This window comes from Bombus terrestris, chromosome 15, assembly GCF_910591885.1.
Source record: "Bombus terrestris chromosome 15, iyBomTerr1.2, whole genome shotgun sequence".
Lineage (NCBI taxonomy): Eukaryota > Metazoa > Arthropoda > Insecta > Hymenoptera > Apidae > Bombus > Bombus terrestris.
Genome location: NC_063283.1, coordinates 676,798 through 694,158, shown reverse-complemented (window position 1 = coordinate 694,158; position 17,361 = coordinate 676,798). Strand labels below are relative to the sequence as shown.

Sequence of the window (17,361 nt, the reverse complement as noted above, 5' to 3'; positions counted from 1 at the left end):
AACCAGTGTTCTGATCAAACCAAAACTGTGGCATAGCACTCAAGAATTTAAGACAAGTGATAATTGTTTGTTACACATTTCTTTCTCTATCGCTTGTATGAGCAAGCAGGTGTGCGGAAGATATGCCACGAACGTATCCCGATCGTTGAAACATTTATACGACTTGACGACCAATAAAATTTTCAAGATTTCCGTCCCCTTCGGTCGACGAATGGAAGAAGGCAGGTCGTATAAAAAGGAACTAAGAAATATCAATACGCACTATCGAGCTTCATACTACTCAGGAACTGCTGTGGCCATTGGGGACAATCGAGCATGAGCAACGATATTAGCAATAAAGGCGTAAATAAGTTCCAAGTACCTTCCCTTGTGACGTTTATGTTGGCTAGGGTATTGATTTAAATTCGCCTATAAAAAATAGCCACATAATCATATAATTCAGGAAGCTCTTTAATAATGAACATTCAATTTAAAGGTGGCAATAAATAATAAAATTCTAAACTGAAAGTGCAAGTTAACTTCATACATGCGGAAGGAGAATGCTAACATATAGAATATACCTTATTTTATTTATTATACCTTATCTAATATATTTTAATATGTCAAAAATTTATATAGTGAATGTGAATGTTACTTTCAACGGTATTCAAACATTTTCTAAATAATACCAGTGTATAGAGGATAGAAAAAATTGTGTGGGAATCATTAAAAATTGAAACGAAGCTCGCTTGATTTAGTTAGACGTACAAATGCGGTATTCGTATTGGACATATTGAGTAGCAACCAGTTTGAGTATCGAGACTTCCCTAGTACTCAACGGTTATAGAGGGAGAACCATAACGGAGTATAATTCAGTACGGTTCTGGTATGTATAGTGTCTACTCCATTCTCCGACAATGCAACGTACAAGCCCCCTGTATCCTACTGCAACGCCCTGCCGTAATGCATTATACCTGAGTAGGACAGCATTTATATACCCTACTATATGCGCGAAGGTACATAACGTACCTGACCTCGGTCTGTTCGTGCAGCTAAGTTGTATGCGCGACAGCATCTCGAATCGTATTAAAGGACTCCATCACCGATGTTGCTTACTTTAAAGAAAAAACAATTGCACGAATTTCGATCAATTTACGGGACGTGAGATGTTTATTAGTACACTTATATATGCACAGTCGACCATATAGCAGACAGATTTCGAGGTATCTTAAATCATGGTAAAAGATTTGGAAGTTCTATTGTATGATCGAACAAAAGTAATTTAGCAATACGAACACGTCGATTTGATCCTAAACGAAATACAGTTTGCGTACCGCGCCATGATTTACAAGCGATTAACTAGCAAACAAAGTGTCACTATTTTGGATGTTCCTGGTGTAATTTGTGCAACGACATTGTCTGCCTAGATGATATCTCAGATTACGTCCAAGAGAAGGGAATAGGGATGGTGGGAGTTTCTGGTGGCAACCGCTCCTGCACGTTCCCGTATTCTACGTTCCGTTCTTCCGCCCCTAGGAAATAGGGGAGTGAGATTCATTTATCTTGCTAGGGATCGCGTTGCACCGCGACAAATGCAACATCACCGAGAGAACGCACCGCTGAATAAACTTTCGAAGGAATGCTGGTCTGCCAAATAAACGCCCGCGGCTTGTTCCGGTAAAAACATTTTTCTGCTATCGATGAAAACCCGTCGACGACAGTAAACCACAAAAATGAGAAAATCGGAAATGTCACGAGAGGGAAAAATGTAGAAACGTCAGTCACCGTATTTCAAAGAATAAATATAAATTGCGTTATTAACAAAACGAAAGGAACGAAAAGGGAGAATGAAAAGTCAAAAGTTCTTCTTACGTCGCCATTCCGAAATGACAAGCACCACGAAACAGAAGCTGTATCCGTGTATGCGCAAGGTTTACGAGAATCCCAAAGCAGCTTCGCACTGCGTGAAAGCTAACGAAAACCTTTCTGAACATGCTTACGATGCACCCCTACATACATAAATACATATTCATCGCGCTATTCTGTCCTTTTCGACGTAAATCTTTGCTTTCATCCGCGTCAATCGAGGCTACGAGATGGAAATTGCGAAACGCCGGTGCACGCGGTGTGCCAGTCGATAGGTATTTCCACATCGAGGAAAAATACGTTACAAATCCAACTTTAACCTCTTTGAGATTCCGGTCACGTAGCCTCGTCCAAAGATATATATCGTATATCGCCTGTCGCGTCGGTCCTTCTTCACATACCCCACTTTCGAACCTCATTCCAGCCACTTCAGCCCACCTTTCCAGCTAATGTCACACGCGTACTGAAAAGTTATACCCACGGCACAAGCACGGCCCGAATAGCTTTCGCAAATTCGTCCAGTTCGATATCATTCTAATGCATACACGTTTAAACGTGGTTTGACAAACGGTAGAAGTATTTCAATATTTATCGAATGAAGAATTAGATGAAATTGACAGTTCTTACGCTTTATAGTGCAGTGCATGTCTAGCCAGTGACGATCTATTCTACTTATCGTTGAAAGTAACATCCGAAGCGGAACGAATCAAATTTCGATTTATGAATTACTCCGCGGCGATTATAAAGTAAATATGTATAATCATTTTTGTAATTTAATTTTCGTACAAATGATTTTAGTAAGATTGCCCATTGAATCCTTAGTGAATTACGAATACGAATTGAATTTAATCGTTCTCTTGACAAAATTTACCAGTATTATATAACATACCTCATATATTATACGTAGTAAAACGAATAATAATATTTACGTAAAAGAAGAAAATGGTGAATGCATTTGAAAATGGAACAGGTGTGCACCGTTGTTTGAGAATAGTCCGGTCTCAAGGAGCAACAAATATTCTATGCACATATTTAGCGACTGCATATTATTTCAAAACAACGAGCTCTTGGGTCGTACAGCGGATTGTTGTTTCACTCGTACTTACAAATACCGCATCTACTAAATTTTGTTTTCACTGTATCAATTTTTAGCGCTTCATGTACGTACGATGAAATTTTTCGTCGCGAAATTACCATATTTTGATGTTATGGATGCGCATAACGATTTAGTTTAATCAGTTAGATAATTGATTAAAATAAGTTGTTTTAATTTGCATCGAACCTTCTGTTTCCTTTTACGAGAATATGGAAATCTTGACGAATGCTGAACCGTAGTTATATCTCTATTTTATAATGGTTTAACACTTTCTATTATTACCGAACTTCACTATATACTATATGCGTAGTTACATTTACTCGTTATTATATATTCTTTTCAATCATCACTTCCCACTAACTTATCACTTCACTTTTGTATCGTAAAAAGATGATAATCATATAGATAAAAATTATTGCTAGTTATAGCCGTATAGGCACGATTCCCAATGTTACATAAATTTAAACATGTTTTACAATAAAATTGAACTACAGAATTAAGTTAGAAAAAATGCTTAGTATTCTAACAAATTACGTAATGAAACAGAGACTAGCCGCGTTACTAGAAGCGAGCGATTTAAATTGACGACAATAGGATAGAGAAACGAAAAATGCCATATATTTTAATTTTCTTAATTAATTTTTAAATGCTCAACTCGATCCATCATTCGCATTACACGAGAAGGGCATCTAGATACTCGAAAGGAGCAACGGACTAATATTTCATAAAAGCAATAGCCGTTCGAAGAAGCATAGCACTCTGAAATATTGGTCGTTCTAAGTAAATTCATAAAAACTCCGGCATGATAATTGGTTACATCCGAAACCCATTCCACACAATTGCACACCACATAGACAATTTCGCAGGAATATCAGAGTATCCTTAAGCTCCCGATTACCGGCTTTGGAGTTTTGTTCTCAGAGGAGGCAACAGGTTACCAGCACGCGCCGCTCGCCGACGACTCGTCGAGTCGACCACGGGGACGATCGCGTGTGCGTGTCTGCGCTCTCGTTTCTCTCGCGTGTTCCTCTCTCACTCATTCTCTCCCTCTCTCTCTCTCTCTCTCTCTCCACTCTCTCTCCCTTTTCCTCTCCCTCTTTCTCCTATTTTCGCTGCATTTCTCTCCCTCTCTTTCTCGCTTTCTCTCGTTCACCTATTCGCCTCGCTTTCCTTATTCGGCTCGCGAGTCTCTATCCACCTTTCCTATTCTCCTAAATATATTCACGATCCAACGAAAGTATATATGTAGGTATTAATGATAGATGTGTGTACAAATCTAACCTATGATCCATATGCGTGGCTGACCAACGAATGTCCTATGTCGCTGCACGGCACATGTGCCACAAGGACGTCGCAAGCAACCACGAGGACGATCACCACACAAGTCTGACAACCTGCGTCCTCGCTCTCTGAATCTCTCTCTGCTGCGCGTCACTGGTGTGTATGTCTGTGTGCCTGTGTCAAATGCGGTGCGTACACGCACGTGTCACCCTCTTTCCACGATTTCCTCTCTGCTTCTACTTTCTTCTCCTCTTGAACAACATACGACTGGACATAGGTGACTCTTTCTCACCCTCGATATTGCTTTATTTCGTTCTGTTTCGTTTATTTTTTCGTTTTCTTTTTTTTTTGGTATCAACGTTTTCGCTCTTCGAGTCGTTTAATTAGTTTATTTTCACTCTCGTGCGAGAGACACCGTCACTAGAAACAGCAAGCGGAAACTCGTCGAATGCAAAAACCGTGCACGAAAACACGACAGATACGTACGAGAGATTCTGACTGTGAATGCGCAACACGGATAGGGGACGGCAGAGGGGCTCTATTTCACAGGCTTTTTAACACGATTTCGAAAAGACACGCAGCGCGCGGCGTGGCGTGGCGTAGCGACGAGTCGGATGGCTGACTGGCGGAGAGCCGACGACTCTCGTTCGGTCTCGGTTCTCGGTCGTGGCCGTGGGGATCGCTGCTGGCTGGTAACACGCGCGGGAGGGTGCCCGCCGGAAGGCTAAAGGGGGCAAGGAGGTGGAAGCCGAGGGAGTTGGTCGTTCGAAATCGGTGGTAGGGTAGCGGCAACGGTGGTGGCGAACGTCGGTTCTGCACGACCATCGGAGGGAGAATGGTGAGAGCCAAAAGACCGAGCGAGAGGGAGGCTAAGAAAGAGACGACGACATTTCTGGAGGGAGAAGAAGACAGGCCGGTAAAAGTAGAAAGTTGAACCGAGACGCGTGGAACGAGAGGGAACAGGAAAGGGCAGGAAAGAAGAGGTGAGCAACGAGACCACGAAGAAAAGAGATGGGCGATCGTTGAGCGTGATCGTAACAGAGGGCGCTCTCTTTCTGTTTTAACGCTCGTTGTTGGAAGCAAGGTGCACGAGAAGAGAGCGAGCGAGCGAGAGAGAGAGAGAGAGAGAGGGCGCGAGCAAGGGAGGAAGGGCGGGAGAGAGAGAGAGAGCGAAAGAGAACGAGAAGGAGTTAAAATGATCGAGAGAAAGTGAGAAGGAGAGAAGTAACGGGGAACGAAAGAGGGGGAAGGCACACGGGGTTGCCTACCCTCCGTGTAGTGAAGTAGCAACAGGCGGCCGCGATTCTCTCTCTTCTAACGTAGGACCGATGAGCGTCGCGCGCCACGTTTCTCGTCGGTAGCAGCCGCCGTTGCCGTCGACGCTATGACGTCACGGCATCGTGACGTAGGCGTGGTCACGGATGCGCACTAACACCTCGCCTGTCACCGTTGTCATAGTGACTGCTTCGCCGATGCCCGCGTTTCGCCGCTGCTGCCGGTACCGTCCCCGGCACACCATCCCTCGCGACCTGCTGCGTCGCTGCGCACTCCTCTCTCAGACCATCCAGTAACCCCCTACACCGGTTCAACCCTCTCTACTAACACTCTCCTCTCCTCTCTTCACCTCTCCCTCCTCAGGCTCTCTCTCTCTCTCTCTCTCACACTCACTCACTCCCTTTCTCTCTTGTGCCCACCTCGATTCGTCCTGCTTTGCCACACACACACACACACTTTCTCTCTTTGTCTTCGTTGCTCGTCGAGCGGAATACGCCGCTACCTTTCGATGAACGTCGACGGTGCGACGCGCACAGCTTGAAATCCATGGTGGAAAGAAGAGAAAAAGCGTGGCCGGTGTAAGCGAAACGGAGAGGATCTGTTGTCTACAGGGAGAGAAGAACGCGCGCGTATACGTAGGTGCATACGTGTATGTACTGGCATACGCGCGTTGTCACGGTAACCGTAGCTCAAAACAAGCCTGCGCATTTTTCAATTCGAATGCACTCGCTGGGAAGCAATGAGGTTATAATGAAGTCCCTGCATACCCGTCCGCTATACCTCACGCGCGCATTGCCTTCGTGTTTCGTAACGCTGCCGCGCGTTGTCTATCAGTCCTATATCTACGAGTATGCCAATGTACAGGGAGGGGTAGTATGCCGTACGAGGAAGCCACGCTTTTCCTTTGTCGATACTTTTCGGTCGACGTACAGAATTTCTATAAGTCGCCCCAAGAATGCAACAAACGCGCGCGTCCTGCCTCGCATTAAATCGCGCGCATGCGGTCCCCTTTCGGCGATACGAAAGACTTCCGTGTCATGGAATTTCTGTTAATTTTCATCGCGTTTCTTCGTATTGTTCTAACTTATTAATTGCAGTCGTTAAAATATGTCGACAGAGTTCATACGGGGTACTATATCTCAATCTTTGAAAGTGATTAATAAATTAAATAGAACGTTGTTGCAAAAGTGTAATCTACATGTGTAGATTAAATATAATTATATGATTTTTTTATCGAGATCTTGCGATGGATAAATTTTGTTTAAATTAATAGGTCATAGATTTTTAGTTAGCTAGGCATATAGCTTGTTCTCGTTGCGAGAAGAATTCGTTAAAATACGAAAACGAGAAAGTTAATCGTAGTAGAAATAACCGGTTCCCAAAAGGTTTATACCTCACGATTCCGAATTTCATGGCAATACAACTAGTATTGCTGGCGATTATTATGCATTAGAAACGTACGTCATGGCTCACGCACCGTGAGCATCGACACGATCAAGTTCCGCCTAAAGCGTCTGTCCTGTGGCTCGATTCAAACTCAACCATTAGTCGCGAGGTAGCTGTTATATGTATCTGGGCCTAATGAGATTTCCATGTAGTGTGAATGAATTGCTCCGGATGCGTTCCTGCACAGATATCCCTATACATAAAGAGACACGTATACGTATATACGGCATGATCGTTTCTGCATGCTTACCGCGATGCCTTTGTGCTTCATTAGCGTGATTACTTTTAAATTACCTACGAAGAGTTAATAACTGTACGGCTACTTGGGAAGTTACAGCAGGTACTTTAAAATTACAACCATGTCAGTTTACGAAGTTGATAAACTCGGAAGATAAGTTTTCGAAGAGACTAAAGGTCACGATTTTTAGTTGGATCATCGACGTTACGGATTGGCAACGTTAGGCGAAGTTAAACGTTACGTCACGATGAAGTTTGCATTGTAACGAAAAAAATTAACTTTGTCAACGACAAAATACGTCGTTAGAAGCGTCAACGTTGTGTATAAGTTTATGACAAGCTTTTACTGCGAAAATTGCGTCCAGAGAAGAAAAAGGAAAATATAAAAAGAAAAAATCTTGAAACAGAATTTCCGAAAACGTTTATAGTTTTTAGTTTAAAACGATTCTCTCGATTTATTAAATGAAAGAGATCGAGAAAGGTTCGATTTGTAGTAGAAAGTAATTGTTACAAGTTGGGTTTCTTCGCGAATTCGCTTGGTCGGAGTTTCCATTCGCTCGGATACAAATGGATTCTTAATTATCCTTAATTCGCACCAAATCGAGCCTGCAAGCGTGACGAGCAGCGCGACGCGGCCTGGTGTCATTAACGAAATAATGGGAATTAATTTTGATTAGTGCTTCGTTTCGGCAAATCAATCGCGCTCTCGGGAAAGCGATTCAATTCCGCTATTATGGATTTCGATGAACAGACTACGCGCATCCAATTATTTGATTCTGAAGTGTGACCTTTCTGACAATATTTGCACACGCGTATAAAATCATCGTTTCCATATACAAACCGACATTTATGAAGATTTTTTACATCTTTGATTTTCTTTAAACGCGTTAAAAATCTATCGCATTGCTTGCAATCGTTTTTTAAACGATTTCTCAAATTTATGTAGTTTCCGTTTCACATTTCTTTGTCTTTCTGTCCAGATCTCTTTCTTTCTCTAGTCTTTGATACATGCTCGAGATTATGGACTAATTATAATAATACAAGGTAGTAAATCACATTCTCGTACCCTGGCAAATGAAATTACAAGAGGCCAATAATCTGTTACATGATAATAGGATTAGCAAAACAGAACAAAGAAATTCATCGAAATAAAAGTTTAACAATGGCAAGGCTTCCAAGGAATCGTTCCCTCAGAGGTTACCTAATTAAATTTCGATTGTAAACCTTGTTAGAGGCGATTTACGAGCGTAGTTCCATGCAAGGACAAATAAAAGCGAGCAAGATCAAGAAAACGAGATGTTTGATCAATTTATATAAGGAAGAAAGTAAGAGGTACGTAGCTGGAAGACGGATGTGAATTTGAAAACGTGCTTAAACGAAACGTTAAGTCGTTGTTTTTTCAACGTGCACTCCTCGGACGCTTCGGATGAGGTAATTATACAATAACGACGGTCGACGCAGTCGGTTCGTATATCCGTAATATAAGAGAGAAATAGGTTCGCCGTGTACGAGGGGGTTCGTGCTTCGCAAAGCGATTCTATAAAGCAGAAAAAGCGGGAAAATACACGATTCTACGTACATGAAATTGAGTTTAAAAATGTTTGATGTTGATTGTAGGTAATTCAATCAGAGCGTAGCGAGTAATGAGACGGAAGCGGGGCTAAAACCCGGCTCGCTTGGGCAAATGCTCGTCGACCACCCACCGTTACCCCTCGTCCCGACCTACCGTCGTTTCTTTCTCTCTCCTTCTCCCGCCCTGCCGATTCCCTCCGCTCGTTGCGTGTCTTCATCCCCCTCGATTCTCGACTTTCTGCTAGCAAATTCGCTCGTACCGTGAATATGAATTAAGTTGATACGATTTGGACAATCTAGTAGACGGGTGCAGGAGAAGGTAACCAAGAGCCATTATATCGAAGCAAATCGTCCGGTGGTGATTTTCCCTAAAGTGGATCAGTGTGCATCGCGTCGGAAAGAAACGGGTATACCGTGTATTCCGTTTGCCAGTGTACCTCGCGCGGTGATTTTAATAATGGTCGGAAAGCATGTTACCGAAATCATTTTTCCACTAAATAAATCCAGCCAGTCGCTCAAGGGTAGAACCTCGTAATTAAAATAAACGACGTGAAAGACTGCTAGGCGGAGTTTTACTGTCTCCTAATGAAAAGCCTCGTCAAGCATCCAATGTAGTTTTGCTACAAGTACGGAATAATTTTCAACCGTTTTCGTGGAATGGACGCGGGCCGGAAAAAATGTACCATGGAACGCTATTCACAGATTTCATCGCGCGACTAGCCATTGTTTTCTGCGGTCGAAACTCCAAAGCGCCGTGTCGGTAACGTTAGACCAATGGAATCGCAATCTCGACCACTATGCGCGATGGAGACAGAGGAAGAAGCTCCGTCCGACAGACGGAGACGGTATAGCTGAAACGCGTACCCTGGTCGCCGGTCGCGTAACATTGTTTCGTATGAACATATTGTTTACGAGTTCATACGTGCAAAACAATAAAGGGATTCCGATACGGATGGTACGTTCTCCTCTCTCGTTCGAAACGAACCTATTCACTGAAACTTCGCTGCTACACCGACCGTAAGTTTCTAAAGTTTGCGCGATGTAAACCGTTGGAATCGGATACGCTCGTCGCAAGATGACCGATAACTCGCGATGATCGATTCGATATTCGTCGCTTTGATCGTCATCCGTTGAATTTTACAGGCTCAAAGCCATCGCATTACGAGTGTTTCACGCAGCGATGTATTTTTATCAAGCGTAGTTTTCACGGAGAAATTTATGTACTTGAGAATACGATACAACAGCGGTTGAAGCAAAGATTTATGCACAGTCTCGAATTTCGTGCCGCGTTCCAAACTTCAGATCATACGATTACAAATTTGAGCAACTTGGAATAATAAATATCATCTTGAGAGTAATATCACGTATACGGTATAACGGAAGTGGTGCATTCAACACTGGGAGAGATACAGGGCCATCATCGAAAGTTAATGAACCTTTCGGTCCTGGAAGGACGTCGAATGGACGTTCCGAAAAATGGCGCATTCCATCCTTGGTGACTGACAGCCCTCCAATCACGGGGATGATAGTCGACTCACGGGACTCGTTTACTCGCTCCAATGGATATTCTCGCATTTTTACTTTCCAGGAATTTCAATTTTTCCCAATCGTATATATACGAGGCATTTTCTGAAATCGAATGGACGTCAAGTCTCATCCAGCTCGCGGCTCGACGAATACCGATATCGCCGAGATTTTTATCCTTCTATCTATAGCGATCTACGACATCGCTCTTTCACCAGCGTTTACGATCGGTTCAACCTGCTTTACGAGCGTTCGACTTCTTACCTCTTTCAGTCTCCTTAACGACTGTCCGTTCCATGTCGACCTATCTCTATTCCCCTCTTTGTCCTGTTTCAATTCTTCGCTCCTCCTACCTTCGTTTCGTTTTATTCCTTACTGAAAAAGACAACGCGATGAAGAGACGTATCGCTTTCTTTTATTGGTAATACGATTGACTCGAATTTCAATTCTTAAGCGAATACTACCGCAGTTAAATTTCGCACAAAGAGTCGCATAAATTAATATAATTATTTTATTCTATATATCTGTTTCTATACGCTTTACGTCCACGTGGATCCGTACCTTTTTAGTATTATCGGGTATGATTCTACTTTTATATTTCATATATTTTATTCTCTATAATACCAATCATTAAAATCGATCATATCGACCGTTCATTTTTATATCACGAGTAACATGGCTATCTATAATATTTGTTGGCGAGCGTTCTGTTCGGATGCACGAAGATCTTCACGCAGATGCAAAGGTTGTAAAATATTATGGTTCGCCCATGGTCATAAATGTAATCGATCGTAGCCGGTCGTACAACCGCTATCGGATCGCAAATCAAAGAATTTCCATGAGCCTACAATCATAGCTGGTGCGAAAATATAACCTTTGCCTTCGTTGTAGCTACATATACCACTGCCTTATGATGGTTTTTTTTTACGGCTGACCATATAATTACCATTTAGTGTCCACAAGAACAATATCGGCAGCGATACGATGCAATTCGTGCGTTTTATCATCGGTTGACGCGCGATTTAAGAAATCATGTAGTCTGTGCAACGTTTGCCCTAACTCGCAAAACCTGATTTCTTCGCAGCCCTTAGGGCCGCTCACGAGGACCGTTTCTCGGTAATCTTATACTACTTTTGGCAATAGATAGCAAAAGAAATAACGTCGGATCAAAGAAGACAAAAGTTTTTCTTTAGGCAATTACAATTGTTGCGAATCATACTTCTCGTAAAATCCAAAGGACTCGAAACGAAAAGATACAAGGGGAAGAGAAAAAGCGGCTCGGTTGTTATTCCCGTACAACTGAACTTAATTCCGTAACTCGATCGGCCGCACCGGATAAAACGTATCCACTATTCTATCCGGTAAACCGCATTACCTTCGTGAACGACTGCGGTTCCTCGTCAAGGCTGAATTACTAGAGAGATGTAAGAGAAAGTGGTGGGTTGAGAGTGAAAGAAAAGATGGTGAAGGTAAAATAGGCGGAAGGATAAGAAAAGGCGAAAACGGGACAAAAGTCGAATGGAACGAAGACTAAATAGAACGAGCCGAGAAGGTACGGACATGGAAGAAATGCGAATACCATACGAAACGAAACGAAACGAAACGAAACGGAGAGAAAGAGGTTACCTTGAGACAGAGCTGGCGGGCAAAGAATGGTGGGCAGTACAGAAAATGAAATCCTTTTAAGCCAACCGGCAGCCCCTTTCCAACGTAAAGGAAGGTTCGTCTCATCTACGGTGGGTACGACATCGGCATCGGATTAGCGTAAAATCGAAGGGCGCTGACTTGGTCGCTCGTAAATTGGCTACAAAGTTTGGAGAGAAGGCAGAGACGGCAGTGCCGCCGTTCGCTGTACCAGTGGCGGCGAAGGTGGTGGTAGTAGTGGTGGAAGTGGCGGTGTTGGCGAAGCACAAAGGGAATCGATTCCCGGTGAATCGCGATCCACGTTTCGGCTAGCTCTCTTGCTCCTATACGCCATTTTGTCTTCCCGAATCTGTGACCATCAGCATGCAAAGTGGATAAAGTTTCTAGACTACACTTTCCGTCGCCCTTTCTTTACTCGCTTCTCGCTTCCGATTCCTATACCTGGCCGCGCGCCACCATCACACCGCCACCACTGCCGACTCCAGCAGCCGCTATCACCACCGGCGTCCTTATTCGTTCCTCTCGTTTCGGTTCGTTCCTATTCCAGATTGTTTCTCCGCACCTCGAATCTTCGTGCTCCTACTCGCTCCTCCGATCGTTCTTTCGTTCGTGTCTTTTCACATTTTTCCTTCTATTCCGTCGCGCTTCGACGATCTCGTCTACGCAAGAGCTCACCGAGACTGACACCGGTTTTACAATACCGGTGTATCGATGCGCTACAACACCGATTTCAAACGTATACGAAAACCATCCGAATTCAAGCACGAAAGAGTAGAATACGAAATTCCTTACGCACCGAAATAAAGCCGCTTGAATATGAATATAATAAGTGCAGCGGATTCAATTTGAAGATATACTTTCGAAACTTGCTCGACTCGCTTCGATTACATCCATATCGATCTACCATGTTGAACTTTAACAAAAGCGTACTCGCAACTGTAAGATTCATATCTTTCTTTTCCTTTTATATTTGTTTTATTCGTTTTTCTTTTTGCCTTGTAATTACATTCCGCAACTTCGATCGGGATACTCTTATTCTAGCCCGAACTACATCTTGCGACGCACATCCTTCAAGAATATAAAATCACGATAACCGTATGATAATTCGAAAGGCTTTGTACGTTCTATAAAATATAATGTAATTTTTGGCATAAAATGTTTTTAATAAATTCCCTTAATATACCGATAGTTCCGCATTTAATACATAAATTCGAATAAATTGCGAGATTGATTTAATTTTCGAAGTTTACTAAACACAGCTCTGTATTCGCTGATGTATGTATTACCTTCAGGTTATCGTTGTGATAAAATATCGAACGCAGCTGTATATCATATAAAAATAATATTATCGATTGGGAATATACTAATGATCAATAATACGTCGTGTCTTTCAACGATCAAGGTCGATATTAACTATTTTCACTTAACGAGCAGTAATAATTTGCGTTATTTACATAAACAACAGTAACCAGGTGCCGCCACCCTTCTGCAAACGATAAATAATATTTCAAACGGTGTTCGGAATAACGTTTCATCGATTGTTCCGATTACTTCGTTAATGTTCACGTATTATAAAATCCGTCGACCATAGCGATATCAATGTGTCATTATCTTCACAAAGTATCGCATGTAATAACATATCTTATTGAGTGTAATTACTAGTTGAGCGAAGTCGATTATACGTAATAATTCTTTCCGCGTAAACAAACCTTTAGATTCATTTCCGTATGATCACCTGTTGAAACGAATCTTTTATCACTGCTAATTATCACTTTATCACCATATACGTGTATATGATTCTATCGTGTTGTATGCAATTTGATATCGGTTATCGTGACACTAATATATACGCCTAGATAGATGCGAGTTAAAGTTCAGATATACATATGTAGCGTTGCAGGAACGCAAGTGCATGCTCGTGCGAAGACAAACAGTTGTACGTGCCCTGTCATATTATCAGTTATATACGAACCACATGGAACGATCTAAACGTTATGCTCTAACAACGAATATATTAAGAGAAACGATCATAGCTGATAACTATTGCGTTACGACATAATTACCTGGACAAAGAGAATTAATATTCGGAACAACACCCAAACGAGCTGCTTAATGATTTTGTACGTTTAACTATATTCAACTTATCAAAGTTATCTTAAAAATGTTGTCGATATATCGAGTTATCCACGGAATCTCGATATCGACGATATTATAGGGAACAACATCCCTAATGTGAATATACAAACGTTTAGATCGACGATAAATTAAATCGAATTAATTATCATAAGGTATAGTTAGGTGTATAGTTTTATACTCGTCCAATTAAATTCCTACGATATAAAAATAAATACTTTCGTATCGATTGTTCGTCGTAATATTTGAAAAAAGGATGATTAAATTCGTGATACGGAATGGAATACAAACAATGGGGCACGTCGTGCAAAATTGTACTTTTAATTAAAAACAGGCAGGGAATAGTTTTTCTCGTTATGAAAATTTCACAGCTTCCATCCATCCAGTCCTCTATCCCGTTCGAAATTCCTCACTTTGAGGAACAACGAATTAATTTATCACGCTGAAACTCCAACGTCAATTAATATTTCCGGAGTTTATTATAAATTTACAAGGCTCGCACGGGCTCTTGTCATTCGTAGTCTCGGCAACGATCGTTTAAAACGCATCATAGATACGGCTACCGGCAAAAACAGCGTTCCTATTGGCGTTACATCTAGCGCGTATCTCCCTATCGGAAGTGACATACGCGTCGGGATTCGAATTCCACGATTTTGCAGAAGAGACGCGGCCCTTGCTGTTCGTGCTACGCGTCAAGTATTATCGTATCACCTGTCGGTACCTCGATGATGCACCGATGGCAATTCAGTTGGTACAGCCTGCGTATGCTTGTTAGGATGATGCAGACTTCGTAGAAGGGTCGTGCAACGCACAAATACAAGCGCAAACGTGCGCGTGTGAACGCGCGCGTTCCTGCATTCGCACACACCGAGCCGGAGCATCGGTATTCGCGCGTAATAATACCATAATAGGGTCAATATATTAAGTCTGTTTCTCGACTGTTCGCAAGCAAACAAGCCACGCACAGCCTACGTACAAGCTTATAAGATGCAAAGACACGCCAATATTATTTACGTCGAGGGGACATAGCACAGGACTACAGCATACACGGTTGCCGTAATATCGATTCTATAGATATTATTCTTCGCATCGCACGCATCGTATTTGCTTTTAATATCTACCTGATACAAATTACAAGCGGACTTGGTTCCTACTGTTACGATTATGGTCGACTATTCAAGGATAGCATTTATCGCGAGAAGGAAAGAATATATTAGGAAGCGAGATACAGTATGAGACATAGCGAAAAAACATCTATAATGGTTGATTATTTATAGGGAAGAAAAGGGTCGCCTTGACCTTTAATTCCCCTAGTGAACGGAATTTTGTTTGTCAATCGATAAGCTTTTTTTTTAGTATCAGAATTATCTCGTTAGACGTAGTATCGCAGATTTTGAACGCGCTATAATAAGGAAAGTGACTAAGAGGAAACGATTTAACCGTATTACAAAACAGCTTACTCCCATTCGTCGAGTAATCTTTCATCTTGTATCTAGCTAACGAGTGGCGGGAGAAAGTGAAGAAAGAAACAGTAAGAAGAGAAATTGAAGTCGGCGAGATGCAGGCACAAGCTCTGGGCCAGTATATTACGGTATCCGGAGCCCGATCGTGCCTCGAGACACGTTATTCAATTACGGACTAAGAGGTGCAGAGCGGATGGAGGGTAACTCGGAAGAGCCATTTTCTCTTCAGTGCCCACTGGAGCTCAAGCTGGCTTCTATCAGAACAGAATCATAGAAAGACAAAACCCTACCAGAATTTCACTCCGGTGCTTCTTCGGAAGAAGGAGCCGGTGTACCGATTTGAAGGACAGTCGAAACAGGGCAGGGAACCCGACCAGCTGGACGAGATTAGGCAATCGAGATGAGGGTTCGATATATTGAATTATGGAGTATGTGGCACTGATTGAGACCAGCTTCGAGACGTGGATTACAAGCTGTCGTTAAGAAGATTCTCCTGTCTTGACTCTCAATGACAGCTATTTCTTTCCCGAAAGGTTAAAAATCTTGAGCATCCTGTTAATTTCCAACAAAGGTTTCCAGACGCCTTCTGTTCAAGTTTCGTGACATAGTACGTTCCCAGTTTAATCGCAGCATAGACGTTAACTTACACTTTTGAGGATGATTCGTTGAAACAGCATAGGAGCACCGGTTGCGGAAATAAGAAGACCGATACTTCGGCAAGTTGTACAGGTAGGCCTATACGACTAGTACGATCTATGTTAATAGATTTGAAGAGTAGGGAGGAAATTAAACGATCGGCGTGTTTCGACATGTGCGTACGTACGTAGTACGAATACAGACTCCGTGTTTAAACAGAAGAAACTGGTACGAATATGGCGCGATATTGTCTCGATTCCCCTAACGGAATAAACGTATGTATAATAATGTACATATGTAAATGGAACAGAGATATTTCCGATGTGGCGTCGATTAAACGTAGTAATAGAGCGTGGCTTGCAATTTCCTTTTTTTAATTCCGATGCAAACCCGTAGCCGCCAAAATTTTACCGGTACTCCACCATTCGTCCGTTAATTGCCTTACCGCGGTATGGTTCAAAGTGAATACTTCCAATAAAGTGCAGCCGATTTTAGCGTGCATCGTTTAAAAAAATGTATTCTCCGAAGTATCGATACGCGACGTAATTTAAAGCTATCCCTAGTTCCGAAGTACGATTTTAAATCGGAAGTAAGATCGAAGGTACATCGGCTTACAGCGCTCATTGGCCATTTCGTTTTGGAGAATTTTACCAATTAACGTAATGATACCTGCGTATTTTACGTGAAACGTTATGCTTCGCGGAGTCAAGTATTTACGAAAATATTACTCGACGGTTCCCTCGTTGAGTGACGTTGCAATTAAACGCGAGTGAATTGTTTTTTTCATGAAACAAAGGTAAATATTATTTATCGACGAACAGGTAATTAATCTGACAAAGGTTCGACAAATAACGTTAGCACACGAAAAACATTTGCACGTTCTAAAGCAAACAGTATGGTGAAACGTCGCAACTTCGACACGACCGAAATGGTTTTTGTGTCCTGACTAATAACACCAGACGTAATATCATTATATTTTTCAATTCTGGTATATGCCACCGTACCGTTTAACAATTCATGTCACAAGAAATAAACGAGTTACATTCATTTAATTATCCTCGTATCATATTATAATATTCACATACTTTTCACCATTATTTTTCCTTTTCTCTTTTTACAAACTTATCAATAACAACTCCTGTCGCCAAAAACTTCAACGCTGATCGATAAAACGAAATTTTAGAGCGTGTATAAAAATATGCAGTCTCC

General features: G+C 42.0%; 1 protein-coding gene across 11 annotated transcripts in view; it reads right to left on the bottom strand.

Moving 5' to 3' along the window:
• The window catches only part of LOC100644981 (CUGBP Elav-like family member 4), a 594,520-nt gene that overhangs the window by 220,720 nt on the left and 356,439 nt on the right, over nt 1-17,361 (bottom strand). For 2 of the 11 annotated variants that reach the window (XM_012316659.3, XM_048412822.1), the window contains exon 1: nt 4,223-5,067. The exons of 7 other annotated variants lie outside the window; for them this stretch is intronic. The gene's annotated coding sequence lies outside the window, so the exon portion shown is untranslated. Of the gene's footprint in view, nt 1-3,839; nt 3,861-4,222; nt 5,068-17,361 lie in introns of those variants that run through there. 2 more of the 11 variants (XM_048412817.1, XM_048412819.1) reach the window with 2 other exon arrangements.